The sequence below is a fragment of the Magnolia sinica genome, chromosome 11 (assembly GCF_029962835.1).
Source record: "Magnolia sinica isolate HGM2019 chromosome 11, MsV1, whole genome shotgun sequence".
Classification (NCBI taxonomy): domain Eukaryota; kingdom Viridiplantae; phylum Streptophyta; class Magnoliopsida; order Magnoliales; family Magnoliaceae; genus Magnolia; species Magnolia sinica.
This window is the reverse complement of record NC_080583.1, coordinates 36,015,158-36,036,280: the sequence shown is the minus strand read 5'-3', so window position 1 is coordinate 36,036,280 and position 21,123 is coordinate 36,015,158.

Sequence of the window (21,123 nt, the reverse complement as noted above, 5' to 3'; positions counted from 1 at the left end):
CCAAAGTTCCTATACCTAAACCTTGACCCAACCCAACCCAATCTTGGGTTGAGAATTCTCAACCCAAGCCCAACCCAAGAGGGCTTGACATGTTGATTAGGTTGGTGTATACGTGCTAGTATTTTCGTTATTACATTAATTTATTATATTTCAATATATGACTTATTTTTTGTATCTATGATTTTATTAATTATATACGTGATTATTCATCATAAAGAACTTCAGTTTTTTCTTTTAAAAACCAAGCTAAAATATAGGACTACTCCTTTAAAAAGTCATGTAGCATAGCACGCAATCTATTTGGTAGAGAGAAATCCGACATATCTTGTTAGCGTGAGTCCTTGGAAATGACGTGGACAAATGAAACCCGACATCACTACACAAACAATCCACAGTCAATTATAATTTATAAGTAACTAATATATTGATCGGGTTCGGGTTGGGTCGGGCAACCTAAGACCTCAAACCAAGCCCAACCTAAGTTTTATCAGGTTGGTGTTTGTATAGCCCAAGCTTGAGATCGGACCCGATATATCCTGCCCGAGCCCAACTCAATGTCGGGTCGGTCACGAGTCGGCTGGGTTAAACCCGCCTAACTTTCAGCCGTACATGAAATTGAGCGGGGGAAATTAGAAAATCAGCGGGGCAAACTAGAAAATCAGCGGGGAAAACTAGAAAATCAGCGAGGCAAACTAGAAAATCAGCGGGGGAAACTAGAAATTCAACGGGGCAAACATGAAATTGAGTGGAGGAAACTAGAAAATTAGCGGGGCAAACTAGAAAATCAGCAGAGCAAACTAGGAAATTAGTGGGGCAAATTAGAAAATCAGAGGGGCAAACTAAGAAATCAGCGAGACAAACTAGGAAATCAGCGAGGCAAACTAGAAAATCAGCGGGGCAAACTAGGAAATCGGCTGGGCAAACATGAAATTGAGCGGGGCAAACATGAAATTCAATGGAGCAAACTAGACAATCAGCGGGGCAAACTTAACAGATAATTTCATGGCTTGAGCCGATAAATCTAAACGTATCTAATGTTCAAATGGACCACACTCATTTTCATGCTTGCCCCGCTCATTTTTATGCTTGCCCTGTTCATTTTCATGTTTGCCCAGCTCATTTTCATGTTTGCCCTGCTCTTTTTCCTGCTTGCCCCCCTCATTTTCATGTTTGCCCCGCTCATTTTCATGCTTGCCCTGCTCATTTTTATGTTTGCCCCACTCTTTTTCATGTTTGCCCCGCTCTTTTTCATACTTGCCCCGCTCTTTTTTATGTTTGCCTCGCTCTTTTTCATGCTTGCCCAGCTCATTTTCATGTTTGCCCTACTTATTTTCATGTTGTGGGCAATCTGCATCCCTTTGGATTATAGGGAATTCATATAACCCTAGGTTACAGGCAAGTTGTATAGCTTTAAGACAATTTAGTTTGCATATGGCTCAATTGAGTTTCAAAACTCCCTATTTGAGTAACTTAGTTAGAGTCGAATAGCCTCTAAAAGAGGTTTTTGACAAGCTATGTTCAAGCCCCACCAATTCATGTAGATACCCTTGTTGAACAATTAACAAAGCTCATAAGGAAAAAAAATGCTAACGAGTTCGGTGACCTTTTCTTCATGACAAACGTTAAATCAAAATAAATAAGGTTTATTTTTCATAAATGAAAATGCAAAATGTCCGGAGATACGGGCCCTATCCAACAGTGTAGGCTATTCTCATTGTCAAGAAACTTTTAGATGTCACACCCCTCGCGCATGTAGGTAGCCCTTCATGTGTCATTAAGGGCCCTTTTTACTATGTAGAGCATCCGAATTGTGGGGCCCTTCACGTGTCTCTAATACATAATTATGTAAATATGTATATATAAGTATATAAAAATACTTTTCTATCTTTTAATTCATTTCTTTGTCTATTTATTTAACAAGCATATCTCCTAAACTATAATGATTTACTTAACTTACCACATATGATTTTGGGGTAGGAGAAGCTAATTTAGCCAACCAACCTAGTTATTTTCTAATATTCCATCGGATTGGAAAACCTCTTTTGACTCTTCTTATCAACTATAAACGATGGAATTCTCCCTTGCGGTATATAAAAAATGATCGCTTTGAGAAAACATTAAGTGGGGCAAATTAGAAAATTGATCAAGGGAAACATGAAATTTAGCAGGGGAAACATGAACACACACCCCCACACACTCACACTAGTGGAATTTCACCACCTACGAATACTCGAACGCTTGACCAGGTGTTGAAACTCCTAAGAGTCTACCACCCGAGCGGGGCAAACTAAAATATGAGCGGGGTAAACTAGAAAAACAGCGGGGCAAACTGTATTATGAGCGGGGCGAACTAGAAAAACAGCGGGGCAAACTAAAATATGAGCGGGGTAAACTAGAAAAACAGTAGGGCAAACTGAAATTTTCGAATACCCAGACCCACTATTTTGACTCGGAGAGCACACATAACGTCCCCAAATTTTTGAATACCCAGACCGCCTTCATGGAATGGTACACAGATTTTTTCCCAACTGATCCAATGTCTCTTGTTTCCTTGCTCAAAAGCACCCCAAAATTTTTTTTGCAAACGCGCGGTCGATAGATTTGACAACTGCTGTCGAAATGTTCATTGCTGACAGGATGTGAATAGGAATACTTGAAAGAACGTGTATAATCAATACCAATCTGGCAGCTAGATTGAGGATTTTAACTTTTCATCCATCAATCTTGGTAGTAATCTTCTGAACCAGTTGCTACAACATCGGCCTCTTGATTTTACCCTTAGCGAGGGGAATGCTCAGATACGACATGGGGAAGAATCCTTGGGAGAAGCCTGATATGTAGGAAAGACGCTGAGCTTTTCTTCTAGATATTTTCTTTAGAGCAATGAAGGTAGTTTTGGCTATGTTGACCCTCTGACTTGAAGAGCTTTTATAGTCGCGAATGAAGCTATGAAGGATTTTCACGTTAGCTATCCTGCCATTAAGGAAAACAATTATATCATCAGTGAAAAAAAGATGCGTAATGATGGGGCAATGATTGGGGAGGTGGAAAGGTTGACAGCTCCCTGATGCAAACAGAGATGCGACGCCTCTACTGAAAGCCTCAGCCGCAAGAATGAAAATGGACGGAGAGAGAGGGTCTCCCTGACGGAGACCTCTTGTGCTTTGGAAGAAACCGATGATCCTTCCGTTAATGCAGTTTGCTCCGTTGTTTTTCAGTTTGCCCTACTGTTTTTCTAGTTTGCCCCGCTCATAATGCAGTTTGCCCCGCTGTTTTTCTAGTTTGTCCTGGTCATAATGCAGTTTGTCCCGCTGCTTTTCTAGTTTACCCTGCTCATAATGCAATTTGTCCCACTGTTTTTCTAGTTTATCCCGCTATTTTTCTAGTTTGCCCTGTTCATACTTAAGTTTGCCTCGTTGTTTTTCTAATTTGCCCCGCTCATAATTCAGTTTGCCCCGCTGTTTTTCTAGTTTGCCCCGCTCATAATTCAGTTTGCCCCGCTATTTTTCTAGTTTGCCCCGCTCATAATTCAGCTTGCCCCGTTGTTTTTCTTGTTTGCCCCGCTGTTTTTCTAGTTTGCCCCGCTTATATTTCAGTTTACCCCACTGTTTTTCTAGTTTGCCCCGCTCATAATTCAGTTTGCCCCGCTGTTTTTCTAGTTTGCCCCGCTCATAATTCAGTTTGCCCCGCTATTTTTCTAGTTTGCCCCGCTCATATTTCAGTTTGCCCCGCTGTTTTTCTAGTTTGCCCCGCTGTTTTTCTAGTTTGCCCCGCTCATATTTCAGTTTGCCCCGTTGTTTTTTTAGTTTGCCCCGCTCATATTTCAGTTTGCCCCGTTGTTTTTTTAGTTTGCCCTGCTGTTTTTCTAGTTTGCCCCGTTCATAATTCAGTTTGCCCTGCTGTTTTTCTAGTTTTCCCCGCTCATATTTCAGTTTGCCCCGCTCGGGTGGTAGACTCTTAGGAGTTTCAACACCTGATCAAGCGTTCGAGTATCCATAAGTGGTGAAATTCTACTAGTGTGAGTGTGTGTTCATGTTTCCCCTGCTAAATTTTATGTTTCCCTCGATCAATTTTCTAATTTGCCCCATTTAATGTTTTCTCAAAGCGATCATTTTTTATATATCGCAATGGAGAATTCCATCGTTTATAGTTGAAAAGAAGAGTCAAAAGAGGTTTTCCAATCCGATGGAATATTAGAAAATAACTAGGTTGGTTGGCTAAATTAGCTTCTCCTACCCCAAAATCATATGTGGTAAGTTAAGTAAATCATTCTAGTTTAGGAGATATGCTTGTTAAATAAATAGACAAAGAAATGAATTAAAAGATAGAAAAGTATTTTTATATATTTATATATACATATTTACATAATTATGTATTAGAGAAAAATGTAAGGGGAAAAAAGTTCTCCATGTAAAAAGTAAAAATAAAATAAAATAAAATAAAATAAAAGAAAAAGCACGTAGCATTACAGTTATGGCTACAGTTATAATCCGTAGCCATACGCCAGCTATGACCCGGTCGACCGGGTTGGGACCCGGTCGACCCCAACTCGCTGGTTCCAAGTTTTTTTTTTTCCTTTCTTTCTTCCCTGTTGTGATCCCCACTGATTTTTGTGGGTCCCATTATGAGGTATGTGTTATATGCAAACCGTCTATCTATTTGGCGAACTCATACTAAGGCTTGAGATGAAAAACAAGACAGATCTTGCTATCAAGTGGACCACACTGTAAATGGCAGTGGGTAAGCGAACGTCTACCATTGAAACCCTTTTAGGGGTTACAGAAGTTTTGGATCATTATTAAATTTGTTTTTCCTCTTCAGCCAGGTCTTTGTGACCCTATAAATGAACTTGGACGGGGAGGATTTCTCACAAACATCACAGTGGGCCCCACCCGAGTTCCCCATCGCCGGACCGTCCGTCAGCACTCGTCTCTGCACGCCAGCCAGAGGAAGGCAGGGGTATTTTCGTCCTCAAATTCGGTGGCCGTACGAGGAGGCCTAAGTGCGTATGTTAAGTTTGTATTGTTTCGTAAAAACCACTGGATAAAAGGTGGGCTCCACAGTCGTAAATTTCTCCACACACACACACACACACACATATATATATATAATTTTATTATTATTATTATTATTATTTTTTGAAAACGTCCAGGGCTTAGGTCTTCTGATGGACGGCCCAGACACCCTGTCCGTAGATGGATGGCCCAGGGGGGTCGCGTCCACAAATGGACGGCCTGATTTTGTGTGGCCCACCAGTCGCCAATAGCCCATTTGAAGTTTACCTGGGGTGTGGCCTTGGATTTCTTTTCTTTTTGGTGAGGCCCACCTGCAATTTGGTGAGGGCCACCAGCAACTTGGTGAAGCCCACATGCAGTCCACGTGCTTGGCTGCCTCCTACACTGACGTGAAACTACCCCTGTTTCAGCTGTTTTGAAGGCCATTCCCGGCCCTGATTCTCAGCTCAACCACGGCCCGTCTCTGGCCATATTTCTGCCCATGTTGACGCTCAGACGGTGGCATGATGGCTATCGTTACCCTCATCCCAAGGATGGTCTGAGCAAGGGCATTTTCAACCCGACTTTCGGGCCGTTTTCAGCCCGATTTTGAGGCGTGCAGCAGCTCAATAGGTTGTCCTAGAACCCAGTTTCAACTACTATCTGGGGCCATTTACACATCATTGCTTGGCCCCAGAACAGGGTCATACTCAGGCCGGTTTTGGCCTTGAAATAGTGCCTGAACGCAGGCCACCATCGACTCCAAAACAGGGCCTATTCTTGGCCCGACGTATGGTTCCTGCTGCGGGTGTTTTTCAGCTACGAACAGGGCTCCTATTGGTGGGTTTGTTCGAGGTGCAGGTGGGGCGTGGTGGAGCTTGGTTCAAGTTCATTTTAGGGCCTCAAAGAAAAAGTTTTACCTGCCTTAGTCGGGTCTGACCCGAGCTCGGGCTGTCACGCGCACACCCACCTTCTTCTTCTTCCTCCTCTCTTTTCTTTCTCTCTCTCACTCAGGCTGTGCCGCTATGGTCCCGCACTGACTTGGCTCGGTACGGTTTTCTTGGACTGAGTTGGGGCAGTGCGCTCCAAGCTCACCAAAAAGGCCACACCCACCCTCTGTTTTCTGTTGTAGTTTATACATATTAATGTATTTCTGTATAATATGGAAACTGAAAAGTGCAAAATAATCAGAAATCAGGACAGGCTGAAGCACGTCTGCAACGTTGTCCTTAAAGCGTTATTTGCCCCTACTCAAGTGAATTGAGTATGCTGGTAGGTTACAGGTAAATAGCTTCTAGGATACGACGAGCCTAGTGTGGGTCTGCGTTCAGCAAACACGAAGGCCCACCAAATGGAACTCAATTACACGCTTTCTGGCAGTATTACAATATAAAAGAAAAAATTCCAAAAGAAGAAGAAAAGAAGAGAAAAACTTCTGCACTGGTCAGTTCAAATCTTCAGCTACTGGTTCAGTTGAACTGTTCTAGACCACACCGCTGGTCTGTTCTTCAAGCTAAGGTTTAAGCCTTGCTATGTTGCTGGAAAACACTAGAATATTTGAGTGGAGAGGGGCTGACTGTCTCAGTTCGTATGGGTTTGCTGGAGTGAGTTAAGATGGATTAGAAACCCATCCAGGTCCTCCTTTTATAGGTTAGGATGGCTAGGGGGTTATGGTCCAGAGACTTAAATTCCATTAAGCCATTTCTAGCTGTTGGAAAATTAGCCGTTTTATGGCCCTTTTTTTACTGTTGTGCATGAACCATCAAGCTGCTGCATGCTGATTGTTGTGAGACAACAGCTAACTGTTTTCTAGCTGTTGGGCTAGCCATGCAGCAGTTACAGCTGGACCCTGCACTAATGGCTCAGCTGTTATAGTTTCTGCTGCAACAGCTCTTTTCAGTCCCTCTATTTATACTGAGAGATTTCTCTCTCAGTCCTTTAGTCTCTCTACTAACCAGCCACCCGCTATAGCCACTTAGTCGCACCGTGACTCGTACACGTCTCGCTCCGGTTCGCTCAAGGTCGCGAAGGAGCGACCCTCTGCGACACGATGCGGACGTGCGAAGTGCAAAGTGTGCCACTAGCGCCTCTACAGCCACACTGCCTCACATGCCCACATCCTCCCACCGAGCCCGAGCCCAAGCCCGCGCCAGTGACTGAGACCGAGTCCGAGTCCGAGACCGAGATCGAGCCCGAACCCGTGCCCGTGCCCGTGCCCGAGCGCGAGCGCGAGCGCGCGTGTGGGTGTTCCAGTGCTACGCATTGGAACATGCAAGGTCCATAGTCCACGGACTAGGTAAGTAAATATTATAATACTCCACTTCCTTCATATAGACCACAGGTTTTTTTCTTCTCTTTTCCATGTGGGACTATTCCAAAAAACCCATAGAAAAGTGTTTTTTTCAAAACAACTTTTTATATTATATTATATTTTATTATTAAAATATTTTTATTAAAATCAATATTTTTGCAACAATCCCCCACTTGATTTTTATAAAAATATTTTCTCGGTTAAACAATACTGCTAGAATAATTTGCTTATATGCATAAAGAAAGATATCTTTCGATTTTAATCTTTCCTTAGTGTAAGTATTTCAAAACTCTATCGAAATAACTGGTAGCCGTAGCTTTGAACCAATTATTCATAGATAACAGAATTGAAAATACCACACACATATTCGCTATGTGTTTGTTAGAGTTCCCACAATCTTGCTCAGCACAATTAATGGCCATGCGCTTATCCTAATTCATGAACGATCCTGAGAGAAAAACTCCTAACTCTCATGAGAGACGGCACCATCTCTACGTTCATATAGGTGAAATCCTTACAGTATCTTCGTTACTATAAGATACTTGTCCTTATAGACTGGATTTCATTAAGAGTTCTAATACTCAACCCTCTATCGTAATGCTCAGCACTTATCTATTAAGGATGAGGTTTTATAATTTTAGTGCTGAAAAACTTTCCACATATCAGTGACTTGTTCTTACCCATTAAACCCAAAATTAGAGATTTTCTGACTTTAGGTTGGGTTACCATCACTGGTGGAACTTTGGTTGAAGAGTTTCAACCCCATCCCTCTAGATGTAGCCTTTACTACCTCTTTTGGTAGAGGTTTAGTGAAAGGATCTGCCAGATTATTATTTGATTTCACATAAGAAATAGCAATGATTCCATCTCGAATCAATTGTCTGACATAATCATGTCGAAGACTAATATGTCTAGACTTACCATTATAAGTCCTACTATAGGCTCTAGCTAATGTGGCTTCACTATCACAATGTAGTGACACAGCCAATATAGGTTTTACACAGAAAGAAATTTCTAATAGAAGATCCCTTAGCCACTCAGCCTCTTTGCTTGTTGCAGCCAGGGCTATAAATTCAGACTCCATAGTCGAATGCGTTATGCAAGTCTGTTTCTTGGATCCCCAAGATACACTTGCACCTCCTAGGGTGAATACTCACCCTGTAGTAAACTTCTTGTCCCCTGCACTCGATATCCAGCTCGCATCGGTATATCCTTCCAATACGGCAGGAAACTCTGAATAGAATAGTCCTAAGTCTTTGGTTGCTTTTAAGTAACCAAGGACTCTACTTATTGCATTCCAGTGTTCAGTACTGGGGTTACTAGTAAACCTACTAAGTTTACTCATAGTATATGCGATATCAGGTCTAGTGCATTGCATAGCATACATAAGACTTCCTATAGCACTCGCATATTTTAATTGTACAACTATTCTTCTAGTATTTTCTTTTAGCTTGATACTTGGATCAAATGGGGTCTTTACTTCTTTTATATTTAGATGGTTAAACTTGTTTAGTATATTCTCAATATAATGAGATTGACACAAAGCATAACCCCCACAATATTTTTTAACTTTGATACCAAGAATGGTATCAACTTGTCCAAGATCCTTCATTTTAAATACGGAAGATAGAAATCTTTTTGTTTCAGTTACACCTTCCATTTTATTACTTATTATTAACATGTCATCAACATACAGACAAATAATAATGATGTAACTACCATCTACTTTAGAATATATGCATTTGTCAGCTACATTATGCATGAAACCATGAGAAAGTATTTTGGAATCAAACTTCTCATGCCACTGTTTTGGTTCTTGTTTTAGTCCATACAATGATTTGACTAATCTATATACTTTGTTTTCATTTCCTGGTAGAACGAATCCTTCAGGTTGTTCCATGTATACCTCCTCGTTGAGGTCACCATTCAGGAATGCAGTCTTTATATCCATTTGGTGGATGTGAAGATGATGTGTTAAAGCTAGCGCAAATAATATCCTAATGGATGTTATCCTAGCTACAGGAGAGTATGTGTCAAAGTAATCTATCCCTTCTTTTTGTCTAAAACCCTTAGCTACTAGTCGAGCTTTAAAGGTTTGGATAGTCCCATCTGTATGATATTTCTTTCTAAATACCCACTTACAACATATGAGTCTAGAACCTAGAGGTAAGTTAACTAGTTCCCATGTTTGATTTGATAGCATGGATTCCATTTCATCATTTATAGCTTCTTTCCAGAAAGCTGAGTCTCTAGATGATATGGCCTCTTTATATGTCTTAGGATCATCTTCTATAGTCATTATTATAGGTATTTTTCTTATAACATTTTCTCTATCTTATTCTACAAGATGAAAAATGACACGTTGTGAGTCTATATAGTCATCTCTAAGACTCTTCTCTATTCTTGTTCTTTGACTCCTACGAGGCTCAATAGGAGCTTCCACTATCTATGGAGCTGTGCTATCTGGTTCTTTATTAGGAGTTTGGATTTCATTATCCTTTGACTCCAAGGATAGTGAGTTCTCAAAGAACTCAATATCTCTTGATTCTATTATTGTATTAGACTCTATGTCTAGAAGTCTATAAGCTTTACTATTTTGTGCATACCCTACGAAGGCGCACTTAATAGCTCTTGGTCCTAACTTAGTTCTTTTTGGATCAGGGGTTCTGCAATATGCAAGACACCCCCACACTCTTAGATATCCTAGGTTAGGTTTTCTACCTCTCCATGTTTCATATGGAGATATTTTATATTTTTTAGACGGAATTCTGTTTATTATATGGCATGCTGCAAGCAGTGCCTCTCCCCATAAACTTAGTGGCAACTTTGCTCTTATCAGCATTGAGTTAACCATTTCTACTAATGTTCTATTCTTCCTTTCAGCTATTCCGTTTTGTTGAGGTGTATATGGCGCTGTACATTGATGTATCAGTCCATGTTCTTCACAGAAGTTATCGAATTCATTGGAGAAGTATTCTCCTCCTCTATCGCTACGGAGAATTTTTATTTTCTTATTCAGTTGATTCTTCACTTCTGCTTTATATATTTTAAACATGCTTAATGCTTCATCTTTACTTTTTAATAGGTACACATACACATACTTAGGGCAATCATCTATAAAGGTTATGAAGTACCGTTTACCTCCATGAGTAAGAATGCCGTTTAACTCACAGATGTCACTATGCACAAGATCCAATATTTGAGACGATCTTTCAACACTTGGAAAAGGTTTCTTTGTCATTTTGGATCTTATACACACTTCACATTTTTCGGTTTCATTATCTGTGTATGAGATTAAACCATTCTTAGTCATGAACTTCAACGTACTATACCCTATATGGGCTAGTCTATCATGCCACAGTCCAGCGGATTCAACCATATACGCAGAAGTGCTACTTTCATTCAGAGAAAACTTAACCATTCCGTTACAAGCATATCCCTTTCCGACAAAATTTCCATTTTTGGACAGAATCAGTTTACCTGACTCATACACCACCCGTATGCCTGGTTTTCCCAGAAGATCCCCAGAAACTAAGTTTCGCCTCATGTCTGGGACGTGCAGTACATTAGTTAGAATCACTTTCTTTTCAGAGGTGAATATCAATTCGACAGTTCCTTTGCCGATGACCTTCGATCGGACTTTATTACCCATTTGGACTTCTTGACCATCGGTCAATTCCTCATAGGTTTTGAAGGCTGATTTGTCGTAGCACACATGTACAGTAGCGGCAGTATCATACCATCAACCTGGAACTTTGCCTTGGATGGTATTCACCTCAGTGATCATAGCCACAATATCACCTTCTTCTACTGCATTTGCCTCTTTTTTAGATTTGCGATGGCGGCATACTCGAGCATAGTGCCCGGTTTTTCCACAGACATGGCATGAGCCCTTGAACTTTCTGTTCTTCTTTTGGGTGTTCTTCTTGAATTTTCCTTTATTAGGTTTCAGGGAATCATCCTTCTCGGGATGTTTGTTATTAGCATTTTCTACAGCATGTACCTTAGACGAGATATTCCCGTTATCATTTTTTCTATCGCGGTTACGGGATTCTTCCTCAATCCTGAGGTGTTTCTGAATTTGTTCCAGTATGTAGTCTTCGGTTTTATGCAGCAACTTCTTTCTATAGTCTTTCCACATCGGTGGCAATTTGGCGATTATAGCCCCGACTTGGAATGATTCAGGAAGATTGATTTTTATCGCTTTAATTTTGTTTACTATTAGCTGCAATTCTTGGATTTGGGGCAGCAGCGGTTTATTATCTACCATGCTGAAGTCAAAATACCTGGCGATGAGAAACTTGTTGGTACCTTCTTCTTCAGCCTTGTATTTGAATTCCAGAGCGGCCCAGATGTCCTTTGCTGATGACGTCTGTTGGTACAGATCGTATAGGCGGTCGGAGAGAGGCGTTCAGAATGTGTCCTCGACACAAGAGTTCATCTTCGGCTCTTTTGGTGCGAGCAGCTACTTGTTCAGGTGTGTCGTTGTCAGATGCTTCAGGTAGTGCTTGCAAATTTGGATCTAATATGTAATAGATCTTCAGCGCCGTCAGAAGAAATTTCAACTTGTCTTGCCATCTTGTAAAATTGGTTCCATCGAACCGATCAAGACGTATCAAGTCCTGATTCATCAACTTGATGGATGAAACACTGTCGGCTTCCATCAGTAAAATAACGCTTTAAGATTGTTGTAGTTTATACAGATTAATGTATTTCTGTATAATATGGAAACCGAAAAGTGTAAAATAATCAGAAATCAGGACAGGCTGAAGCACGTCTAAAACGCTGTCCTTAAAGCGTTATTTGCCCCCACTCAAGTGAATTAAGTATGCTGGTAGGTTACATGCAAATAGCTTCTAGGATACAACGAGCCTGGTGTGGGTCTACATTCAGCAAACACGAAGGCTCACCAAATAGAACTCAATTACACGCTTTCTGGCAGTATTACAATATAAAGGAAAAAATCCCAAAAGAAGAAGAAAAGAAGAGAAAAACTTCTGCACTAGTCAGTTCAAATCTTCAGCTACTGGTTCAGTTGAACCATTCTAGACCACACCGCTGGTCTGTTCTTCAAGCTAAGGTTTAAGCCTTGCTATGTTGCTGGAAAACACTAGAATATTTGAGTGGAGAGGGGCTGGCTGTCTCGGTTCGTATGGGTTTGCTGGAGTGAGTTGAGATGGATTGGAAACCCATCAAGGTCCTCCTTTTATAGGCTAGGAGGGTTGGGGGTTATGGTCCAGAGACTTAAATTCCATTAAGCCATTTCTAGCTGTTGGAAAACTAGCCGTTTTATGGCCGTTTTTTGACTGTTGTGCATGGATTATCAAGCTGCTGCATGCTGACTGTTGTGAGACAACAGCTAGCCGTTTTCTAGCTGTTGGGCTAGCCATTCAGCAGTTATAGCTGGACCCTGCACTAATGGCTCAGTTGTTACAATTTCTGCTACAACAGCTCTTTTCAGTCCCTCTATTTATACAGAGAGATTTCTCTCTCAGTCCTTTAGTATCTCTACTAACGAGCCACCCGCTATAGCCACTTAGTCGCACCGCGACTCGCACACGTCTCGCTCCGGTTCGCTCAAGGTCGCGAAGGAGCGACCCTCTGCTAGACGATGCGGACGTGCGAAGTGCAAAGTGCGCCACTAGCGCCTCTACAGCCACACTGCCTCACATGACCACGCCCTCGCACCGAGCCCGAGCCCGTGCCCTGTGCCCGAGCCCAAGCGCGAGCGCACGCGCGGGTGTTCCAGTGCTACGCACTGGAACACACAAGGTCCATAGTCCACGGACTAGGTAAGTAAATATTATAATACTCCACTTCCTTCATATAAACCACAGGTTTTTCTCCTCTTTTCCATGTGGGACTATTCCAAAAAACCCGTAGAAAAGTGTTTTTTTCAAAACAACTTTTTATATTATATTATATTTTATTATTAAAATATTTTTATTAAAATCAATATTTTTGCAACATTTTCTCCCTCTGTTTTCTCTCTCTTTTCTCTCCTTTACTGTGTGGGATCTGAGAGAGCTGAACCTCTCTATACATAGGCAGGAGAGGAGAGGTCCAGCGGCTGGGATAGACTTTGTGAATCCCTATGCAGTGGTCGTTAGTGGCTGCCTCTGTTTTTCTCAAAACGGAAAACGCGGCTATAATTCCTCTTGGTTTGGGTCGTTTTTGGTTAGAGAGAGAGAGCTGGCGTCTTTACGTCGAAAATCCTTTGGGTAAACCGACGCCGCTCTCCCCATAACTCCAGCGGTCCGATCATCTTTTGTTTTATCCATGATAGATCGGACGGTCAGGGATCGATTCCCTTCATTGGTTTTCGGGGGCCCACTAGCTTATATAGTTTTGTTGGGATAGGCCCCACTGACAAAATGGAGGGTTTGGATCTTTCGGAAAGTGGCAGGGTAGCACACTTAGGAGCTTGAAGCTCATGTTTTTTAAACATCTGAAATGGCGAGAGAGGAAGTTCTTCTTTTTTGTAAGGGAAATTGACTGTACTCAGTTTGGGTCAATATCTTGGATCGTTACTACACTCCATATATTCCTCGAAGACCCTTCTGACAGCTTTTAGAATTTTTTTTCAGATGAAAATGCTCCCTAACATTGGTTCAGGACTTGTACGGTCCTGGCGTGAAGCAGAAGTCACCCCCTATTTTAACCCTCGAGAAACAGACAGATCGGTTACTCCCCGGGACACCGTCCAATGGCTGATGTTGGGCACTCTATGGGCTCCACCACCAAGTACGCATTTCATCCATGCCGTCCATATATTTATACGGATCATTTTATGGCACGAGACAAAAAACGAGCATGATCCAATCATGGAGGGCCTATGGGGATTTTAATGGTGGATATCCAATAACTATAATTTCCCCATAGTGTGGTCCACTGGAGAGTTCTATCACTCTCTCTTTCCTATTCAAGCCATAAAATGATATTTTAAACTAGACAAACGAATTGGATGAAGCACATACATCATGCTGGGGCTCACAAACCACTGATCACCTGCACTGCGAGTTTCAAAAGGGGCAAATGTCGCACTTATGTACATTTGAAAGACCATCTCCTTCCTCTTCTCTTGTTTTCCTAGAGAAGCCAAGATATAGGGACCGAACAGCTAGAGAGCGACGTTGTTTCTCCTCGTTGCTTCGCTTGTCTGAAACCCTCTTCCACTACGTGGTTAGTATTTTATTCTGTTTCAATTGCAGGTAGGCACTGCCAAGGTGAAGGAAGGACAGAGTCGAGAAGCCTAGGTACTTTGGTGGTCACGCGAAAGGGAGTGTAACATAGGGCACACCTTGATCAAACCTTCACCGTTGGATGGTAGACAACTACGGCATCATGTTTGTGTCGGTATTTGAATCGTGGCTGTCACTTGTCACGATCGCAGTTGTGATGTTATATGGATCGTGCTCGTCAGGGATATGGCACTGGACACAACTACGACCCAGTGTAAATCGTTACCATGATCTAACATGTAGGACAACCATGATCCATTGTGCTTCATTACCATAAGATTACGACCCAGTGTGCTTCATTACCTTAAGATTACGAAGACTGCGTCGGTTGAATTCGATTTGATAATTAAAGTTGTGTACGGTGATGCAACTCGAAAGTGCATCACTACACGGGGAATGATCGACGTAGTGAATCTAAGAGAAATGAAGTATAGGAGCGGTCAGTTTACACGGTGTTTTGCAAGACACAGTGGGACATTTCAGATGAAGTGAAGGTTTCATGTGAGAATACGAAGCCTCCAGAAACTAGAAGATCTCATGGGAGACCCAAAAAGGTTCGAATTACATGCCAGCGAGAAGATAGGCCAACACCCAGATGCTCGAGATGCAAACGAATAGGTCACAATCGGCGTCGATGCACCTTTGTCTCTGCTGGCTGAGGATGAGGCCGAGGCTGGAGATGGCTAATATTTTTTTTAATTGTTTTTTTTTAAAAAAAAATTGTCTGTGATAATGTAATGTGAACTGTAATATATATATATATATATACCTATTGTTTATTGATTCATCAACTTTGGTGCATGTTAACCACTTTCCAATGTGTATGCTAACCTCGATCTATTGTGCATTTGAACCACGACCCATATAGGAAAACGAGAACTTAACAACGAGTCATGGTTGTCATGACAATACGATCTTGATTGAAATGTCATATGGGTCGTCTTTCTCATTAGGTCGCGGTTGTCAGCGCCAGATCAATACGGACGACAATCACCATCCATTACAGCCACGTCCCTTATCAGCTACGACCAATGATTAACGTATACCACAACCTATATAACACGACAACAACCACCCACATCATTCCAGTCAGGGTCCGTGTATCATGACAATCATGACCTATACAACCTCACAACCCTTACCCATATACAATGACAATGATATACAATGACAGTGGGGACCCATGTATCATGACAAACATGACCCAATGTGGATGATAATCAAGAGCTTTTATGCATATGAACCACGAACTCAAAGATCCAAATAGCGTACATAATATAGGTCGTGGTTTTCGTGATATATGGATCATGGTTGTTATGATAATTGGTCGTGCTTTACTCAGTGTCATGGTAGTCAACAACGCTCCGGTACGGATGACAACCACGACCCATTACAAATATAATATCCACGACGCATGCGCATTGTCAACCATGATCCGTTACAACAATATGATATCCACGACGCATGCGCATCGTCAAGGCTATGGTACGGTCGAGAACCACGAGTCTTATAACATGACAACCACGAATCCATATCAAATGACAACTACGATCAATGCTTCACATCAACCACGAACCATATAACATGACAACCAGGATCCATATTTCATCATAATCACAACATATACAACATTAAAACCACGATCCTTATTCCAGCCCGATGTGAAATGTCCTATTCTGGTTTCCAGGCAAACGAACTCGATATTTTGAAACATGACAATAGTAATCCATATAACATCACAATAACGATCCACAAAACATGAAATCCATGATCCATATAACATGACAACAACGATCCGTAAAATACGACAACAACGATCCATAAAACATGATGACCACGACCATAACAACCGACACCACGATCCATGTAACTTTGATAACCTATGATCCATATATATCATAACAACCACAATCCATTTTACATGAAAAGCACTATTAAAAAAATAAATAAATAAAGGTTTGGAGTCAACAACGATCCTTTGCCTCAATCATGTATTTGACAACGTGAAGAATAGTTGTTGTCATCTACCAATTGTCGTGGTTATCATTGTGCAAGGTATGGATGACTTTGATCAAGTTGTGACAACAACAGCCCTCAACATATCCAGTTTAAAGCCCAAGTCTCTGGCCCACAACTCTGTATCATGGTTATAATGTTATATGGGTCATAGTGTTAATGTTTGATGGGTCGTAGTTGACACGACGATATATATCGTGGTTGTCATTGTACATATATTGTGTAGTTGATCACTCTGAAATTAACGGTTAGAAGGTGTCGAGAACTATGTGGGCCGTACATCTACCTTATAAATCTTATTATTATTATTTTTATGATATGCCTTTATATATATACATTAGATACGATGGTCATTTTAGATGACATTTATATATATAATATATCACTGTGGACCCCATATATCTTTGTTTGTACAGAAGTAATATGTCATACGTACATACACAAAAGATGGCGTGCTAAAGGCAGGAATCTATTGGTTGAAATATTGTGGTCTATTGGATTCCAATATTTTGACCATTCTCTGGGTTTCTTGATGTTAGAAATAAAATGGACGGTGCGGATCAAAGAAAAGGCACTTCGATGTGACTTACGGAACACCGACTATAACATCTCAAACGCAGAACATCAACGGACGCTTTTACGGACGCTTACGATTCCATTCGAAACGCAGATCATCAACAGACTCTTACGATTCCATTCGAAACGCAGAACATCAACGGACACTTACATTCCATTTGGAATGCATAACATCAACGGACGCTTTTATGGACGTTTAAGATTCCCAAAGCATAACTTCAACCACTTGTCCCCACATGGAATGCCGACTATATATATACTACTGTTGCTTCTCTGGGACTCTTTCCAAATCTATCCCTAACCTAACCTTTTTCCTTTTTTTTACTGGTTTTGAATCTTCTTCACTGGGCCCATCCATCGCCACTTAGCGAGTACATCTACAAGTTCAGTGCTGCTCAGTCAATATAAATTGCAAAGCAAGGTAATGGTTGACAGAGACGGTGTATGGTGGTTATTAAGTTAGGGATAGATTTGGTGAAGGGTGATATGCTGAATAGTGGGTCTAGGCTGTGAACGACGACCCAATGTATATGACTATAACGGGATGTATAGCATGACAATAACGATCGTTGTTGTGATCGGTGGTGATATGCCGAATGGATCGTGGTTGACAGGGTCAGTGCGTGTTATATGGGTCGTCGCTGTGAACCACCACTCAACACAGATGACATCAATGATATGTATCGCATGACAACCACGATCATTGTCGTGATCATGGTTTAATGCATAATGGGTCGTAGTTGACAGTTGAACTGGATCATGGATCACATCTTCTACGATCGTAGTTGACAGTTGATGCATAAGAGTGTATCGTGCCTATGAACCATGATTCAATGTAGACAACAACAACGATCCGTATGCCATAACAACCACGATCATTGTTGCGATCGTGGTTGGTTTGCCTAATGGATTGTTGGTGACAGGCACATGGATGACTTCAACGAACCCTGTAACACGATTGTCAACCACAACCCAACACAGATGACAACCATGATCCAGCGTAGATGACAACAACGAACCATTTAGCATGATAACCACATTCCTTTATAAGTCGTTATAAACACCACCCTTCGTGGATTTTAATCCCGATCCACTGTGTAGTACAATTACGACCCATGTTAGATTTTGCAAGACCATCCTATCATTATTAATTAACAATCCACGACCATACCGGAATGCAGGCCGAAAGAAACTAACCATGACCACATGCTTAGACTTTGAAAAGGCACAGGTCTTTCCCAAGTGCTCCGTCAAGTTTCTGAAAGTCTTAGTTGAAGACATGGAGAAGAAATTCGATAGAAAGAAACTATTTAGAGACACTTGTTTTGGATTTCTGTTGGACTTTCCACTGATTGAGTGGACGGCACAGTCTCAGATCATGCATTGCCTGATGCAAAGGCATGTTGGTGATCTGAAATTCGATGTTCAGGGCACCAAGATAAGATTTTCAGAGCTTGATTTTGCGCTAATAATGGGTCTGAAGTTTGGACCACTTAGCATAGATGGTAGCGGTCGTGTTGAGGCCGGAGTGCAGCGGCAGGAAAAGGCATTAGGGAAACCTACCTGAGAGCTGGGGGTGTTAGTAAACAAAAACTGAAAGAAGCCTATTTGTCACTTGCCAATAAAGACGAACATATGAACGCGGTGAAGCTGGCTCTAGTAATCTGCGTTGAGAGTCTATTGGTTGGTTCTCCGCAAAAGAATAACTATAATGATACGTTTATAAACATGGTTGATGACTTAGAATATTTTAATAACTACCCCTAAGGCAGTGTGGGGTATGATTATCCGAAGAATGGGGTTAACGTTGCATCCAACATTATTCGGGGGGAAAGGGCGACTGGCCAGTACCCCAAATCATACAACATATGCGGATGCGCATTTGCCCTACAAGTACGTCATTCTTGTCCTGATTCATACTTGAGTTCGAATTGTTCCCTTTTTCCTCCATACATGTCAACCATTATGTATTGCATGATAATTGTTCTTATACAGATTTGGGCCTATGAACGGTTCCCTCAACTCACTGGTGACCGTAGGTGGGCCGTTGGAAGACTGCCTACAAGGATTCCTCGAATCCTAAATTGAGTTCAAAAGAAAACAGGCAGATATGAAACCATATCCGTCATATTCACAGCTGTGCCGGTAAAGTTTTTTCAATTGGTATTGTAATTTGAATGATACAGTATGTTTATAATTATTAAATCAATTTTGCTTCTACAGGTGGTGCTAGCTCCAGAGCTTCGACCAACGGTCAAAGAAGCAGAGACCGAGGTTGCCAGGAGTATAACTGCTGACGACATTCATACGAAGGACAAGGCTCTGTGGTCAGCACCCACGACAGAGACAACAGAGGATGACGAAAGAAATAAAGCTAAGGCTGATCTTATAGCCTCCCTCTTGGAAATGAAAAAAACAACTGAGCTCGATGGGAAATCTGCCCATTTGCGGAATGTATTGAAAGAAAATAAGAAAACAAGATCCGCAATGAGGAAATCTAATAAGCGGATTGATTTCCTTGCCATTGAGGTGCAAGGAATAAAGGGTGAATTGAAGCAGATTAATGAGTTTGGAGTAGAAATAAAGCACCTCAAGGAGGATTATGCTTCTTTACGAGAAGTGACGTCAATGAGAGATGATATGAATACAAAACACGTACGTGAAATCTCCTTGCTTCATCCAACCTATTTGTTAATAGCTCACTATAAAGGAAACTGAATATGGATCATGGTTGTCATCCACATAGGATCGTTATTATCATACGGGAAGGGTCGTGGTTTTCATGTACTTAGGGTCCACGACCCAACATTGATGGCCTAGGGTCGCGGTTTCCGTATAACGTGGTTAGTGGTTTAAATGAAATATGGATCACTCTTATCACACATAGTGGATCATGGTTTTCATCCACGATGGATCGTGTGTTTGAACTACGACCTAACATGGACGATAACCACGACCCATTGGTTGTAATAATCATAACCCTATTCTTGATCGTAACTGTCACCCACATTTCTTTCAGCCACGACCCAATACGGACATTGTCTCTTCGATCAGCCCTCTCAGTGCAGAAAATGCTTCACTGCATGAGCAGGTGAAGCAACATAGAGAGGAGATCAATGCTTCACTGCAGGAGAAGGTGAAGTAGTATAGAGAGGAGATCAATACTTCACTCCAGGATCAGGTGATGCAACTCAGGGAGGAGATCAATGCTTCACTGCAGGAGCAGGTGAAGCAACTCAGGGAGGAGATCAATGCTTCACTGCAGGAGCAGGTGAAGCAAATCAGAGAGGACATGAATTCTTCACTGCAGGAGCTGGTGAAGCAACTCAGATAGGAGATCCAGGCAATGAAGGTATATGAAGTTGACTCTATTCTGAATTGTTGTTATCATACACCAGGGGTCATGGTTGACATGCACACTGAATAGTGGATGAGTCGCGATTGACATAACATGATAGTCTTTTATCTAGACAATGGACGTGGTTTCCACGAGATGTGGATCGTGATTATCGTTCAATGTGGATTGTTATCATCATCCATCGCGATCGTTATTCCCATCCAATGTGGATTGTGATTATCATACATATTGGATCGTTCGTGACATCCACGAACCTTCATGGATGTGAACCATGACCCACTATGGATGACAATAAGGCTCCAGTGGCCGTAATAACCATTTTTGATATACAATCTCATTACAGGACAATGTTCCTTCGACCAGTCCTCCGATCGTAGAGAATGCTTCACTGCTGGAGCAGATGAGGCAGCGTGGGGAGGAAATACAACGAATAAAGGTATATAATTGAAATTTTCCCTTGTCATATTTTGTCGATGTTGTGTTCCTTTTTAGGTAGTGGTCATGATCCAGTGAGGGTCACTATTACATGTCATTGCCCATTCAACGAGTCCTCCCAGGCATGAGAATGCTTACTTAAGTGAAGCTTAGAGAGGAGGTACAAGCAATAACTATATATGAAATGAAAAA